The sequence below is a fragment of the Panthera pardus genome, unplaced genomic scaffold (genome assembly GCF_024362965.1).
Source record: "Panthera pardus isolate Hobbes unplaced genomic scaffold, ASM2436296v1 HiC_scaffold_8, whole genome shotgun sequence".
NCBI classification, from domain to species: Eukaryota; Metazoa; Chordata; class Mammalia; order Carnivora; family Felidae; genus Panthera; species Panthera pardus.
This window is the reverse complement of record NW_026527013.1, coordinates 16,003,344-16,016,310: the sequence shown is the minus strand read 5'-3', so window position 1 is coordinate 16,016,310 and position 12,967 is coordinate 16,003,344. Positions and strand designations below refer to the sequence as shown.

General features: G+C 50.2%; 1 long non-coding RNA gene across 1 annotated transcript in view; it reads left to right on the top strand.

The window, feature by feature from the left end:
- LOC128775635 (uncharacterized) overlaps positions 1 to 12,967 on the top strand; it is a 198,824-nt gene that overhangs the window by 11,420 nt on the left and 174,437 nt on the right. The window lies entirely within an intron of this gene.

Genomic DNA, 12,967 nt, shown 5'->3' with positions numbered 1-12,967 from the left:
AAGATAAATACGGAAGAAAGACCCTGTAGGATATACAGGGCTGAACAAACATAAGCCGTGGCTAGGCTACCACCGTGACACGTGTGCGGGCTCTATGTGCTGATGGGTCCGGGGCGCCTGTCGTGACGCTGGGCACCGCGCAGGCATCACCCAACACTTGTGGGAAGAGCGCTGGCCTTAGAGGCGTGACCTTTGACAAACTGGCCACGTGGACGACGTCAAAGCAGTTCGCCAAGCGTCTATCAAACATCTCTTATGTACGCGGGACTGTGACACACACTGTCGATGGCAAAGACAAGATGGGGGGGAAAAAGGAAGGAGTCTGTCGGGAGGGCTCATGGACATCCCGGAGGCTCGAGTTTGAGCCAGCTTGGTAGCCAGGCTTCAGTGTCAGGGGGGTCAGCAGAAGCCTTGCCAGAGAAGAGTTAGAGAAACCGGAAACGTCTGGTAGGAAGAAAGAGATAGGAAGTTGTGCTACATTATGATAGAGTCGGCCTTTCCCTTGGGCTCTGTGGGGCATCCCCGGGTGGGGAGAGGCTGCCACGAGGCAGATTTCTGCCCCAGAGAACAAGAAGTCTCTGCAACGTGTCCCACAAGGGGGACCATCCTGGGAGCCCCCTGATGGAGCTGGGGACGCATGGCCTGAGTGGCCTTTGTATTCAGCCCTGCGAGGGCAGCTCCCGGGGGCCAGGGACCATGGCCACAGGGACCAGAGAATAAGGAAAACTCTCTCCACAGGTGAGAGGCGGGGTTAGAAAATGCCAGAGGCCTTGCCTAACTCCAAGGCTTCCTGCTGCGTTTCTGGGGACCCTCTTTCTGCCCCAAGTCTCCCATTCAAGCCTCACGGGGGACTCACTGGTCCAGACACGCCTCGGGCAGTCTCACCCTCTCCCCTCTCTGCTGGTCTGCACCCCGTCCGCAGTGAAGGCCCAGCTTCCCCGTGAGGACATCCTTTTCTGCTTAGAAAGACTGGACTCCTGGGTCCAGGCAGTTGGAACGGTGCTTGGCTTCCTCATCTGCAAACGGAGGTGAGAACAGCACCTCCATCTATGGGAGGGTCAGGTGAGGTGGCCCATGAAACCCGCCTGCTTGTGGGAAAGGCCCAACCACGGCCCCACCAATATGACGGTGTCTTAACGTAGCAGGTGCTTGGAACTGCCCGCCCCTCCTCTAAACTTCCGTGGCATTTCTGGCCGACCTCAGTTTTCTGGTGCTCGGCATCATCGGAAGAGAAAAAAGCACCCCTGCCCTCCCCACCTGTCCCCTTTCCTCTCTGGTTCTGAGGATGTCAAGAAATTAAGGGGCCACAGGTGACCCCGTTCACTAAACCACAGAACTGGATGCTTTATCTACGGAGGCAAAGGCAACCCCAAGGGCCGCGGGCAGCTCCCTTTCCTGGCGAAGAGGACAGGGCTGAGCCAAGCCTTCCCCGCTGTCCTTTCCAAACTCCCCAAGTTCAAAAGTCACTGCACCTCCAGCAGCGGGGAGGGTGGAAGCCTGGTGTGGACACTGAGTGTCTTTCATGAGAAGGAGGGTGGCCGGCAGGGACGGGGCTGGGGCTTCTGTCTGATAAGTGGCCACCCGCGCCTGAGCTCAGTCTCCACCCCCTCGCTGGGGACTTAGAATTCTCCCAGAGTGATTTCAGCAACCGAAGAATTTCTTTACCTTGTGGAACACGCCAGCCGTTGGCAATGGCGATAGAGGAAAGTCAACACGGAGAGGCCTAAAAAGGTGACGGTTCCGGAATCACCTCGGGGTACGTCGACGGGGAATGTGGAACTCAGCAGAGGCTTGGATCTTCCCGGGAGGGACCCCAGAGCGTTCTCCACGTGCAAGCAATGAACCATGGGAGCCCTTCCTGGGTGCTCTGGTCAGGGCAACGTCTTCCTACCAATGGAGAGATTAAGCTTTAGAGAAGCTTACGATGGGGGCTGATTTATGTGAGGGTAAACACAACCATCTATGATTCTTCTTCCTTTTTTTTAAGTTTTTTTTAATGTTTATTTATTTTTGAGAGAGAGAGAGAGAGAGAGACAGAGCATAAGCAGGGGAGGGGCAGAGAGAGAGGAAGACAGAATCTGCAGCGGGCTCCAGGCTCTGAGCTGTCTGCCCAGAGCCCTACGTGGAGCTCGAACTCGCGAACTATGAGTTCATGACCTGAGCCGAAGTCAAACGCTTAACCGACTGAACCACCCGGGCGCCCCTCCCAATCCTATTTTTAACGTAGAAAAAAGAAATGTGTTCTTTCAAATAGCACCTGTTAACATTCTTTAAGACCAGGATTCCTTAGAACTCTGGGAGATGCCGGTCTGATGACTGCAGTTGCAAACTGCTTTCTGGCCCATTCTATCATCTATCTATCGCGCAGCCCGCGAGGTCAGCAGGGATGCTCACATCGCAGACGACAAAATGGAGAGTCCGCGAGGGACTTGGCAAAAGCCACAGAGAGGGTGAAGGGCAGGGCTGCTCTCCACCCCCGAGTGTAGACGATCCACTGAGTTCCTCTTTTCTCCTGCACTATCCACCAGCTGAGGGACCCTTGCCTGCCGAGCTTCAGCTGATGATGAGGACGCCCTTGGGGCCAAATGTACAGGCAGAGCCCAAAGAGGTTTCCCCGAGGTCCCGAGCGGCTTGTTCAGCCTTGGGAGGGCCAGGAGATTTGGGGTGCTTTTTCCCTGCTCCTCGAGGCACTAAGCTCACAGGAAAACCTGACCCCAAACACCAATACCCTGTGACCAGATTCTCAAGGTCCCATACACAAATGCAGAAACATTTCAGAGGAACAGCCACAAACCAAATTGAACAGAAGGCAGCTTGGGAATATAGGGGCATCGGCAGGAGAAACAAACACAGAACCTTCAGAAGCTCCGGGGCGGGGCGGGGCGGGGGGGGGGGGGGTGGCCAGAAGGTTCTTGCAGGAGAGCTCAGGTCAACCTCAGCCTTGCATGTGTGAAAGGAAGTGATTGCAGAGCAGTAGAGCGTCCGAGCTTCCTTGAGGGTCACCCATCTTCCGGTCACCAGCTCCTGGGCCCCGGGTCTCGGGGCCCAGCCGGGGCGCAGAGACTGAGCTCGGACCACACGCTTCCACTCACCCACATTTTCCCAGGGGGGTCGTGGGAGGGCTTCTGCAGCCGGCGCGGCCTGCTTCCGGCTCGCTGGGGGTCCAGGGTGTTTCTAGGTTCCCTCTGTCCACTGCACACTGCCCTCCTGTGAAGCCCAAAGGCCTACAGAAACAATGGGGCGCCTGGCTGGCTCAGTCGGTTAAGCGTCAACTTCAGCGCAGGTCGTGATCTCGCTGTTTGTGGGTTCGAGCCCCGGGTCGGGCTCTGTGCTGACAGCCCGGAGCCCGGAGCCTGCTTCGGATTCTGTGTCTCCCTCTCGCTCTGCCCCTCCCCTGCTCGCACTCTGTCTCTCTCAAAAACAAATAGACATTAACAAAAATAGACAAGAGAGACAGGAAATAGAAGGGATGGCAAATAACAGATCTTTAAGCTCATTTCTCCTTCCCCCAAATAGCAGCCAGAAATGTTTCTCCCCCGAGAGAAAATTTCATTTCTGCTTTGTTCACGACTCAGGAGCATGGCGTTTGGGAGGCTTCTGCGACCCCCAGTGGCTGGAAGGACACCCAGAAGTGTGACATTGGGGTGGACAGGCCTGAGGGTTCATTGTCACAGAGGAAGATTAATCGGGATACCTTTTGTCTATTGTTTTTAAGTTATTTATTTATTTTGAGAGAGAGAGAGAGAGAGAGAGCAAGAGGGACAGAGAGAGAGAGAGAATCCCGAGCAGGCTCCTCACTGCCAGCGCAGAACTCAACGCGGGGCTTGAACTCACAAACCACGACATCATGACCTGAGCCGAAATCAAGAGCGGGAGGCTTAACCCACTGAGCCGCCCAGGCGCCCCAGTCTGGATACTTTTTAAACGTGTCAAGCCTCTGTCTGTGTTGCACAGCACGAATCCTGAACGAATCACAAAATGTGCCTAAGTCTCCACTGTGGAAAAGATCAAAGAGCCGTCAGCCCCCAGTACGAGGGGACAGAAAGGATTCGGACGGTTGCAGGAGTGACAGGGGGTGGGGGCTGCCTCCGCGGAAGGAAGTTGCAGGAGGAGACGAGGGGCAGAGAAATGACTGTTTAATAATCAAAACAGCTTTTCCTGAGCACTTTTATCACAGCAGGGCCTCTGCTAAAGGCTTTCCGTGTTTCGTGCGGAGTAAACCTCTCTCGGCGAGTCTGCGAGGTAAGTGCACTTGTGTTTTACCATCTCTCGGAGGAGGAACTGAGGCAAGTTGGTTAAGCAATGAGTCCAAGATCACATCACCAGAACGCGGTGGGGCTGGGCCGGGATCCCCCTTCTGCCTGATTCTAGCCCCACTGTGCGGCCACCTCCCTACAGGTCTGGATGTGACTCACGGCTGGGCTGGGGGCCCCCTCGTCCCTCTCCAGCAGCCCATACCCAAACCCCAGCAGCCGACTTTTAGATCAGGACACCTGTGCTTTGATGCTACATTTCTTTTTTTTTTTTTTTTTAAATGTTTTATTTATTTTTGAGACGGAGAGAGACAGAGCATGAACAGGGGAGGAGCAGAGAGAGAGGGAGACACAGAATCTGAAGCGGGCTCCAGGCTCTGAGCGGTCAGCCCAGAGCCTGACGCGGGGCTCGAACTCACGAACTGCGAGATCATGACCTGAGCCCCCCAGGCGCCCCTGCATTTCTTAAAACAACCTGAAGAAAATGTGCACATGATGCCTCCTTATAACAAGGAGCAAGTCGGGGCAGAGGGGGGACTTCGCCTGAGTTCACAGTCCTGCTGGATTCCTCCCTCCCTGTCCTGCTGACTCACCCCCTTGTTTGCTGGTTTCTCCTGAGAGTGCTCAATGAATCCTCCCCCACCCCAGGGTCTGGGAACCCGATATTAGACGGGGAGTTTACCAGAGATGACAGCTGCTTTTTCGCATCAGCTTATTAAGATACAGGTTCTGGACGATAAATTGCATCTGTTTAATGCCTACAATTGGATGGATTTCGGCACTCGTACGTATCCGGGGAAACAACGGCCGCAGTCACGGTATAAACGTTTCCATCACCCCAAAGAGATTCTTTGTGCCCCTTCGCTGGCCACCCCTCCCGCTGCCCCCAACGCCAGAAACCACGTCTTCACGGTTCTTCAGATCAGTCTCTTTGCCCACTGCCTGAACATTAAGCCGAAACTATGGTTTTTGTATGGCACCACTTCAAGGTACCAACTTTTACATCAGTTAAGAAGATGCTAGCATTTTCTACCAGGTTGCCTGGGTGGCTCGGTCGATTAAGTGGCGGACTCTTGATTTTGGCTCAAGTCACAATCTCACGGTTCATGGGTCTGAGCCCCACATCGGGCTCGGCACTGACAGTGCATGAGCCTGCTTCTGATTCTCTCTCTCTCTCTCTCTCTCTCTGCCCCTCCCCTGCTCGCATTTGCACTGTCTCAAAATAAATAAATAAACTTAAAAAAAAATTTTTTTTTTAAAGAAAATGCTATCTACCAACAAACAAATTTCAAAATGCATGATGAACTTAAACATGCATTTCTGGATCATGCATAGCTAATCAGGATCACTAATTAGCGGCCGTCTGCCTCCCATCCTTAATTTAGGGAGCAAGGCACCCTGCATATCGTTGAGTCTGGTATCACTAAAGTCGGCCCCGTGATCAAAATATATAAAGTCGTATCTCCCAAGAGGTGGGGCAAAGGGCACGAAAGGGTTTTGTGAGCAGGCCTAGAGATTGCTCACATCACGTTCGGCCAGTTCCATGGGCTAGAACTCACTGATCCAACCACACGTAAATGCAAGAGAGGCTCAACAGACCACTGTCAGTGTGCCCAGGAATTACTCATGCTCTCAGGTATGCAAGCAGCTCTCTGAGTGGAAGAGGAAAGCTAGGAAGAGGGAGAAGCAAGGGATACCGACATGCGATGTCATAGCAACAACGTAACAACGAAGCAGCACACGATGAGAAGGACTGTCATCTTTTGAACAGTCTCATGCCCAGCGTTCATCATGGTGTATCAGGTGATTCTCACGATTTTGTAGGCGTCCAAGTTACAGGTAAGGATTAAAGCAGTGTGAGATTACATGACACAACACGGTTGCGCAGCCGTCCGGGGGCAGAGAATAGATTTGTATCCTGATCCTTCTTGACTCCTTCGTGTCTGAGGTTAGTATCAGGAAGAACAAATCAACAAGAGCACGTTCCCTACTCCCATGAGAGAGCTATGGAATATCGGCTGCAGGTTTCAAAATAACCCAGGGCATCAAGAATACCAAGATTCTGCTGTTGTCGTCCAAGGAGTCTAGAAGGATTATAGACTCTAGAATACACTTCCCACAACTTAGATCTCAGAACAGATGCTGAAGAAGACATGTGCACCATCGATCCGAGGGTGGGGTCAGCTCAGCCCCAGGAAGTGGAGAGAGTTATCTGCTACTTATAGTCCCCTCTGCATTCTAAGAAGGATGGATCACAAAGAAGGTTCTTAATGAGACGATGGGGGTGAGGAGGAGGGCACACATTTTTTAATTTGAGAGAGGGAAATTTTCCGTAGGTAAGAAAAGAATTGATTGTCATGGGGAGTGGGTGTGATGTGAGGTCTGGGAACAAAGATAAGGTAGGCACCAGGGGGACTGACAAGGTCGTGAGGGGCCAAAAGGGAAGACACTCAGCAATGCGGCAGCCGATGAGAAAGAGTTTGGGAACAGACAGAAAGTGCGGAAGGAATTTCAGGATGGATTGCTGTGCGGTGCAGGATGGAACTGTCCTGTATCACTCAGGGTTTGGTCATGAAAAAGGCTTCTCCAATTAATATAGGATTTCAATCCCTTCACAACTAGTAAATATTTTCGGGTTCTCATGGAACTCTCACCAAGATAAAGCACATCCAGGGCTTCAAAAATATTTTTAAAAAATTGAAATGACACAGAATATGTTCTCAGACCAAAATGGAATCAACTAAAAATCACAGAGAGATGACAGGAATGTTTGCAAACACTTGAAAATTTAAAAACACGCTTCTAAATCATCCATGGGTCAAAGAGGAAGTCTCAAAGGAAATAGAAAATACATAGAACTAGATGAAAACAAAAACATAATGAGTCAAGGTCGGTGGGGGTGTAACTAAGGCAGGTCTGATAGGACAACGTGCAGCACTAAATGCTTAGTTAGAAAGGAACGGTCTCACATAAGTAATCTAAATTTCTTTCTCAAGAAACTAGAAAAAGGGCAAAATAAACCTAATAAGCAGAAAGAAGGAAAAAAGCAAATCAACAAAATGAAAACAAAAGCAACACACAAAATCAATGAAATGAACAGCTGGTTTTTCCAAAAAATCATCAAAAGTGGTAAACCTCTAGCAAGACATGAGAGAGAGAGAGAGAGAGAGAGAGAGAGAACACCAATTAATGTCAGGATTGAAACAGGGGACATCACTACAGACCCTTCAGTAAAAAAAAGGATAACAAAAGAATGCTAGGAACATATGATCCTAAGTGCAAAATCTTACAAGAAATGGAGCCATTTATTAAATAGTGACAGAGAAAAGCATTTGACAAAACCGTTCACCCATTCATAACAAACATTCTCAGTGAACTATGAATGTAAACTTCCTCAAAGTGATAAACAACAACTACAGAGAGCCACTGACCCCATCACACTGATGAAAGTCAGGGCTTTGCTCTACAAACAGGAACGAGGCAAGATGTCCATTATTTCTTCCTTACCACTCCTACCACAGAGCTTAACCAGTGGCAAGGAAGAAAAAGAAATAAAAGGCATACAAATTGGAACAGAGGAAGTAAAATTTAGTGCCTATTTGAGGAAGACATGGTCACCTGCAGAGAAAATCCCAAAGAATCTACTAAAAAACTCAGAACCAATAACTGAGTTTAGCTAGGTTGCAGGGGGGAAAAAACCCAACAAACAAAAAGCAACCACATTTTTATGTATTAATGAACCCAAAACTAAAAACACAATAGCATTTACAATTGCTCCAAAAAGCTTTTAGATTATACTTCTGTACCACTTTACCAACACATTTGCAGCACTTGATGCTAGGACTTGCAAAATGCTGGTGAAGGAAGTCAAAGACCTAAATAAATGTAGACAGACAGCCTACGTACATGGGTTGCAAGACTCAACATAGGAAAGATATCAGTTTATCCCCCAATTGATCAACACGTTTAAAACAATTTAGATTAAAATCCCATCAAAGGTCTTTTTGTACAAAAAGACATAGACAAGCTGATTATTCTTACATTTATATGGAAAGTCATAGGACTTTGAATTGCTAAAACATTTTTTTAAATGTTTATTTAATTTCGAGAGAGAGACAGAGAAGGAGCAGGGGAGGAGCAGGGAGAGAGAGGGAGACACAGAACCCAAAGCAGGCTCCAGGTTCTGAGCTGTCAGCACAGAGCCCGACACAGGCTTGAACTCCTGAACTGTAAGATCATGACCCGAGCCAAAGTCAGCCGCTTAACTGACTGAGCCACCCGGGAGCCCCTGCTAAAACAATTTTGAAAATGAGGAATAAAGCCAGAGGAATCACTTCATCTGATTTCAGAACATCATCTACAGTAATCCAGGCAGTGTGGTTTTGGCAGAGGGATAGACAGATCAATGGGACAAAACAGAAGATGTAGAACTAGATTCTCAAAGACGCCCACCTGGGGGCGCCTGGGTGGCTCAGTTGGTTAAGCGGCCGACTTCAGCTCAGGTCACGATCTCGCGGTCCGTGAGTTCGAGCCCCGCGTCGGGCTCTGGGCTGACGGCTGACGGCTGACGGCTGACGGCTGACGGCTGACGGCTGACGGCTGACGGCTGACGGCTGGGAGCCTGGAGCCTGCTTCCAATTCTGTGTCTCCCTCTCTCTCTGCCCCTCCCCCGTTCATGCTCTGTCTCTCTCTGTCTCAAAAATAAAAATAAAAAAACGTTAAAAAAAAAATTAAAAAAAAAAAAAAAGACGCCCACCTGCCTTTTGACGAAGAGGCCATGACAGCCTTTTCAACGAACGGTGCTGAAGCAAGTAGATAGCCACAGGCGGGAAGAAACTAACAGCCGTCAGCCTCAACCTCACATCTCACACAAAAATTAACTCAAATCGATCACAGCCTTAATTATAAAATGTCAAATGCAAGACCCCAGAAGATGACAAAGCAGAGATCTTTGGTCTCTGCGTCAAGGCCACGTGTTCCTAGACTTGAGGCCAAAAGCGCCATCCATAAAAAGAAAAATTGCTAAATTAACCTTCTTCGAAACATAAACCTTTCCTCTTCGAAATCCTCTGCTCAGCTGACGAAAACACAAGCTACGGACTCAGCAAATATTTGTAAGCAACATCTCCAGCAAAACATTTGTATCTAAAATGGACAGCACTCTTCAAACTCAAAAGCAAAAAATCCAGTTAGAAAATGGGCAAAGACATGGGGCATCTGGGTGGTTCAGTTTGTTAAGCGTCCGACATTGGCTCAGGTCATGATCTCGCGGTCCTCGAGTTCGAGCCCCACGTCGGGCTCTGTGCTGACAGCTCGGAGCCTGGAGCCTGCTTCGGATTCTGTGTCTCCCTCTCTCTCCCTGCCCCTCCCTTGCTCATGCTCTGTCTCTCTTTCTGTCTCAAAAATAAAGATTCTTTTTTTTTTTAATTAAAAAAAGAAAGAAAGAAAATGGGCAAAGACATACACGGACATCTCCCCGAAGGAGACATACTAATGGCAGCCACGCACATGAACACATCTTCAATATCATTAGTCATTAGAAAATGTAAGTAGAAACTACCACGACCTACCACGACGCACCTATCAGAATGCCCGAAATACAAAACACAGCGACAAAACCAAATGCTGGTGACGATGGGGAGAAACGGGATCCCTCGCACATTGCCGTCGTGGATAGAAAATAATACAGCTACTCTGGAAAAGAGTACGGCTGTTTCTTCCAAAACTAAACCATGCCCTTACAGTACAACTCGGCAGTCACATATCTGGGCGATTTATCTTAAAAAAAAAAAAATTAAGATTTTTAAATTGAGATGCAGCCTGAAGTACACTCATCTTAAGGTTTCGCATATGTATACACCCGTGTAACCGCTAGTCAGGACGTTGCCAGAAGCCAGAACATTCCCTGACCGGGTACTTCCCAGTCCGTACCCACGGGGTAACTGCTGTTTTGTTTCCATTTCCGTGCGTTAGTTTTGACCGTTCTTGAACTCAATAGAAATGGACTAATGTAGTATATAGTAGCAGCTGATTATCCTTTTATGCTGTTGTGTAGTATTTCATCATATGGACATCCCGCAATTTACCCATTTTATTGTTGATAGGAATTTGGGATTTTCAGTTTGGGACTATTCCGAATAAAGTTACTAGCACCACTCTTGCGCATGTCTCTTGGGTCCACCTGTACCTCTCTGTCTTGAGCGTAGAGATTGCAGTAGCATTTCCGGGTCAAAGAGAAGGCATACGTTTCACTTTACATTTTGCTTAGCGGTCTTCTAAGTGGTTGTACCAATTTATACTTTCCGCCGGTGCGTGAGAGTTCTGGTTGATCCACATTTTCGCCAACACTTGGTATTGACTATTGTTAGGAATCTTTCTTTCTTCCTCCCTCCCTCCCTCCCTCCCTTCTTTCTTTCTTTCCTTCCTCCCTCCCTTCTTTCTTTCTTTCTTTCTTTCTTTCTTTCTTTCTTTCTTTCTTTCTTTCCTCCCTCCCTCCCTTCCTTCCTCCTTTCTTGCTTGCTTTCTTGCTGTCTTGTTTTCTTTCTTGCTTTCTTTCTCTTTTTTCTTTCTTTCTCTTTTTTCTTCCTTCCCTCCTTCCTTCCTTCCTTCCTTCCTTCCTTCCTTCCTTCCTTCTTTCCTCACTCAGCCATCCCGGTGGGTATGTGCTGCTATCTCTACCTATCTAAAACTGTGGTTTCCATTTGCATTTCTCCAATGATTAGTGTGATATTGAGTACTTTTTCATGTACGGGTTGGTTCATTGGATGTCCTCTTTTATGAAGTCTTTTGCCTATCTAAAAGAAAATTAGGTTGTCGTTTCCATATTGACTTCCTGGGGTGGGGGGCGGTTTAATCTATTCTGTATATAAGCCCTTCATCCGAGAGACGTATCTTGACCTGTTTCTGGCTACGGGCATTCCTGCCCTTTTCTACTCAGCTCCTAGAATCCCCGGTCACCCCTGACACTGATTCTGGTCGCAACCATGCCCAGGCTGTAGCTTCTGGACCCCACTGGAGAGACCAGCCATCCCCCAATACCACCGCCAGGATCTCGGCCTCATGCCAGCCCCTGCCCGGCCAGATTCTGGACCAGCCACGGGACACAGGTCTCTACCATTTGTCCCTTCTCCCCTCACCTCTTTCTCAGGAGCAGGAAGATTTCGCACTCAGGTGCCTGACAACGTCGCTCTGAACAAAAGATGTCACACGTCACCCTCACCTGTGGTCGCACGCACACCTCAGTGCACAGGTGGGGACCCCCGGCACCTTGCGTTCGTGTAGCTCTGTGCAGGGTGCTGTGGAAACCGTGCACGAGACGGTGGGGCCCGGGTCCAGCTGCTGAGAAGCTTCCAGTCAAGTTGGAGAGAAAAGAGGTAACACAGGTTCCATGATATCCCGGAACAGCGTGTGGTGGTCAGCACATAAATAGGGCACCTCCTTGAGATAGTCTCTCCTTGCCTTTTCAGCACAGAGGTGGGGGGGGGGGGTCCTTGGATAGCTTCTTGGACAGCTTTTTTGTTTTTTGCACGCAGGAGGCACTTTTGCCACACATTTGCCACTTTGATGGAGGCTTGGGCGGAAGAAATAGACTGCCACTCGGTTCCCACCTGCCGGCTGCCAGGCACGTGGGGAATCACATTTAATTCTTGCCACAAGCCAGAGAAAGAAAGGTTATTATCCCGGTTTTACAGGTGGGGAAACTGAAGCTCGAGGCAAGTGGTGGAGAAAATTGCCCGAGACTGCACATCGCATGGTGGGCGTCCGAGGGAACCGTAATTGGGACCCAAGCGTGACAGGCCGGTGCCCTGGACAGTAAGGCGGCAGCGGGAGAGGAGCGAACGACACAAGAGAGAGCGGCACAGCCAGGCTGTCAGCCCCTCTCCCTGAAACGTCCCCAGCCTGGAAAGCGTGATCCCTCACGCACCCAACTGCTCTTGAAGCCCGTGGGTCCCCCGGAAGCCTCCGTGCCTCCCCCCACCTTGCCCACCCACGAATGCCCGAGGCCACACCCTGGGGCTGCGGGCAGGGGGCGGACCGCTTGTTGATGGGATCCCTAGTGGCGGCTGGTGGCCTGGCCTGTGGTCCTGCATCCTCTGGCCTCGCTGTGCTGAAACGGGAATTCTACCTCCCAGACAGCAGGAGGACCTTCGACATCAGGCCCTGGATGACGCCTCTGCCACGGTCCAAGAGTGCCCTCTAAAGGACCGGGTCGTGGTGAGCGCGGGAGGTCACGGCCTTCGAGCCACAGCCATTGTCCTCTCTACTCTTGGGAGCAGGCCCTGGGAGGGGCGGTCCACCGACTCTGTCTCTGTCCCCCAGTGGTAATTGGTTTAGACCCCTGTGGGCCATACTGCCAGACCTCCCTCCTTGAGCGCCAGGAGGAAGGATGGGGGGTCTTGGTCTCTTCTCCCAGGGACAGTCCCTCCCCGGTGCTCTGTGTAACTAAGGCCACTGAAAATGCAAGCCCGGGGCAGGGAGGCCCAACTGGCCTCAGGTTCACCCGACCTGGGGAGGCCCCCCCCAACAGCCATCTTTGGAAAGGCCTTTGAAGGGACTCTGGGTCCTCTTTACAGAGACGTCATGAAACAGGCATGATTGGAAGCATCACAAAGAGGATAGGAGGCTCAAAATGGGAACTCAAGATGAGAAAGTAGCATTGTGTGGACAGCAGTGAAGCGGCGTTGGGGGGGAGGTCCTGGAGCAGGGGGAGGGGG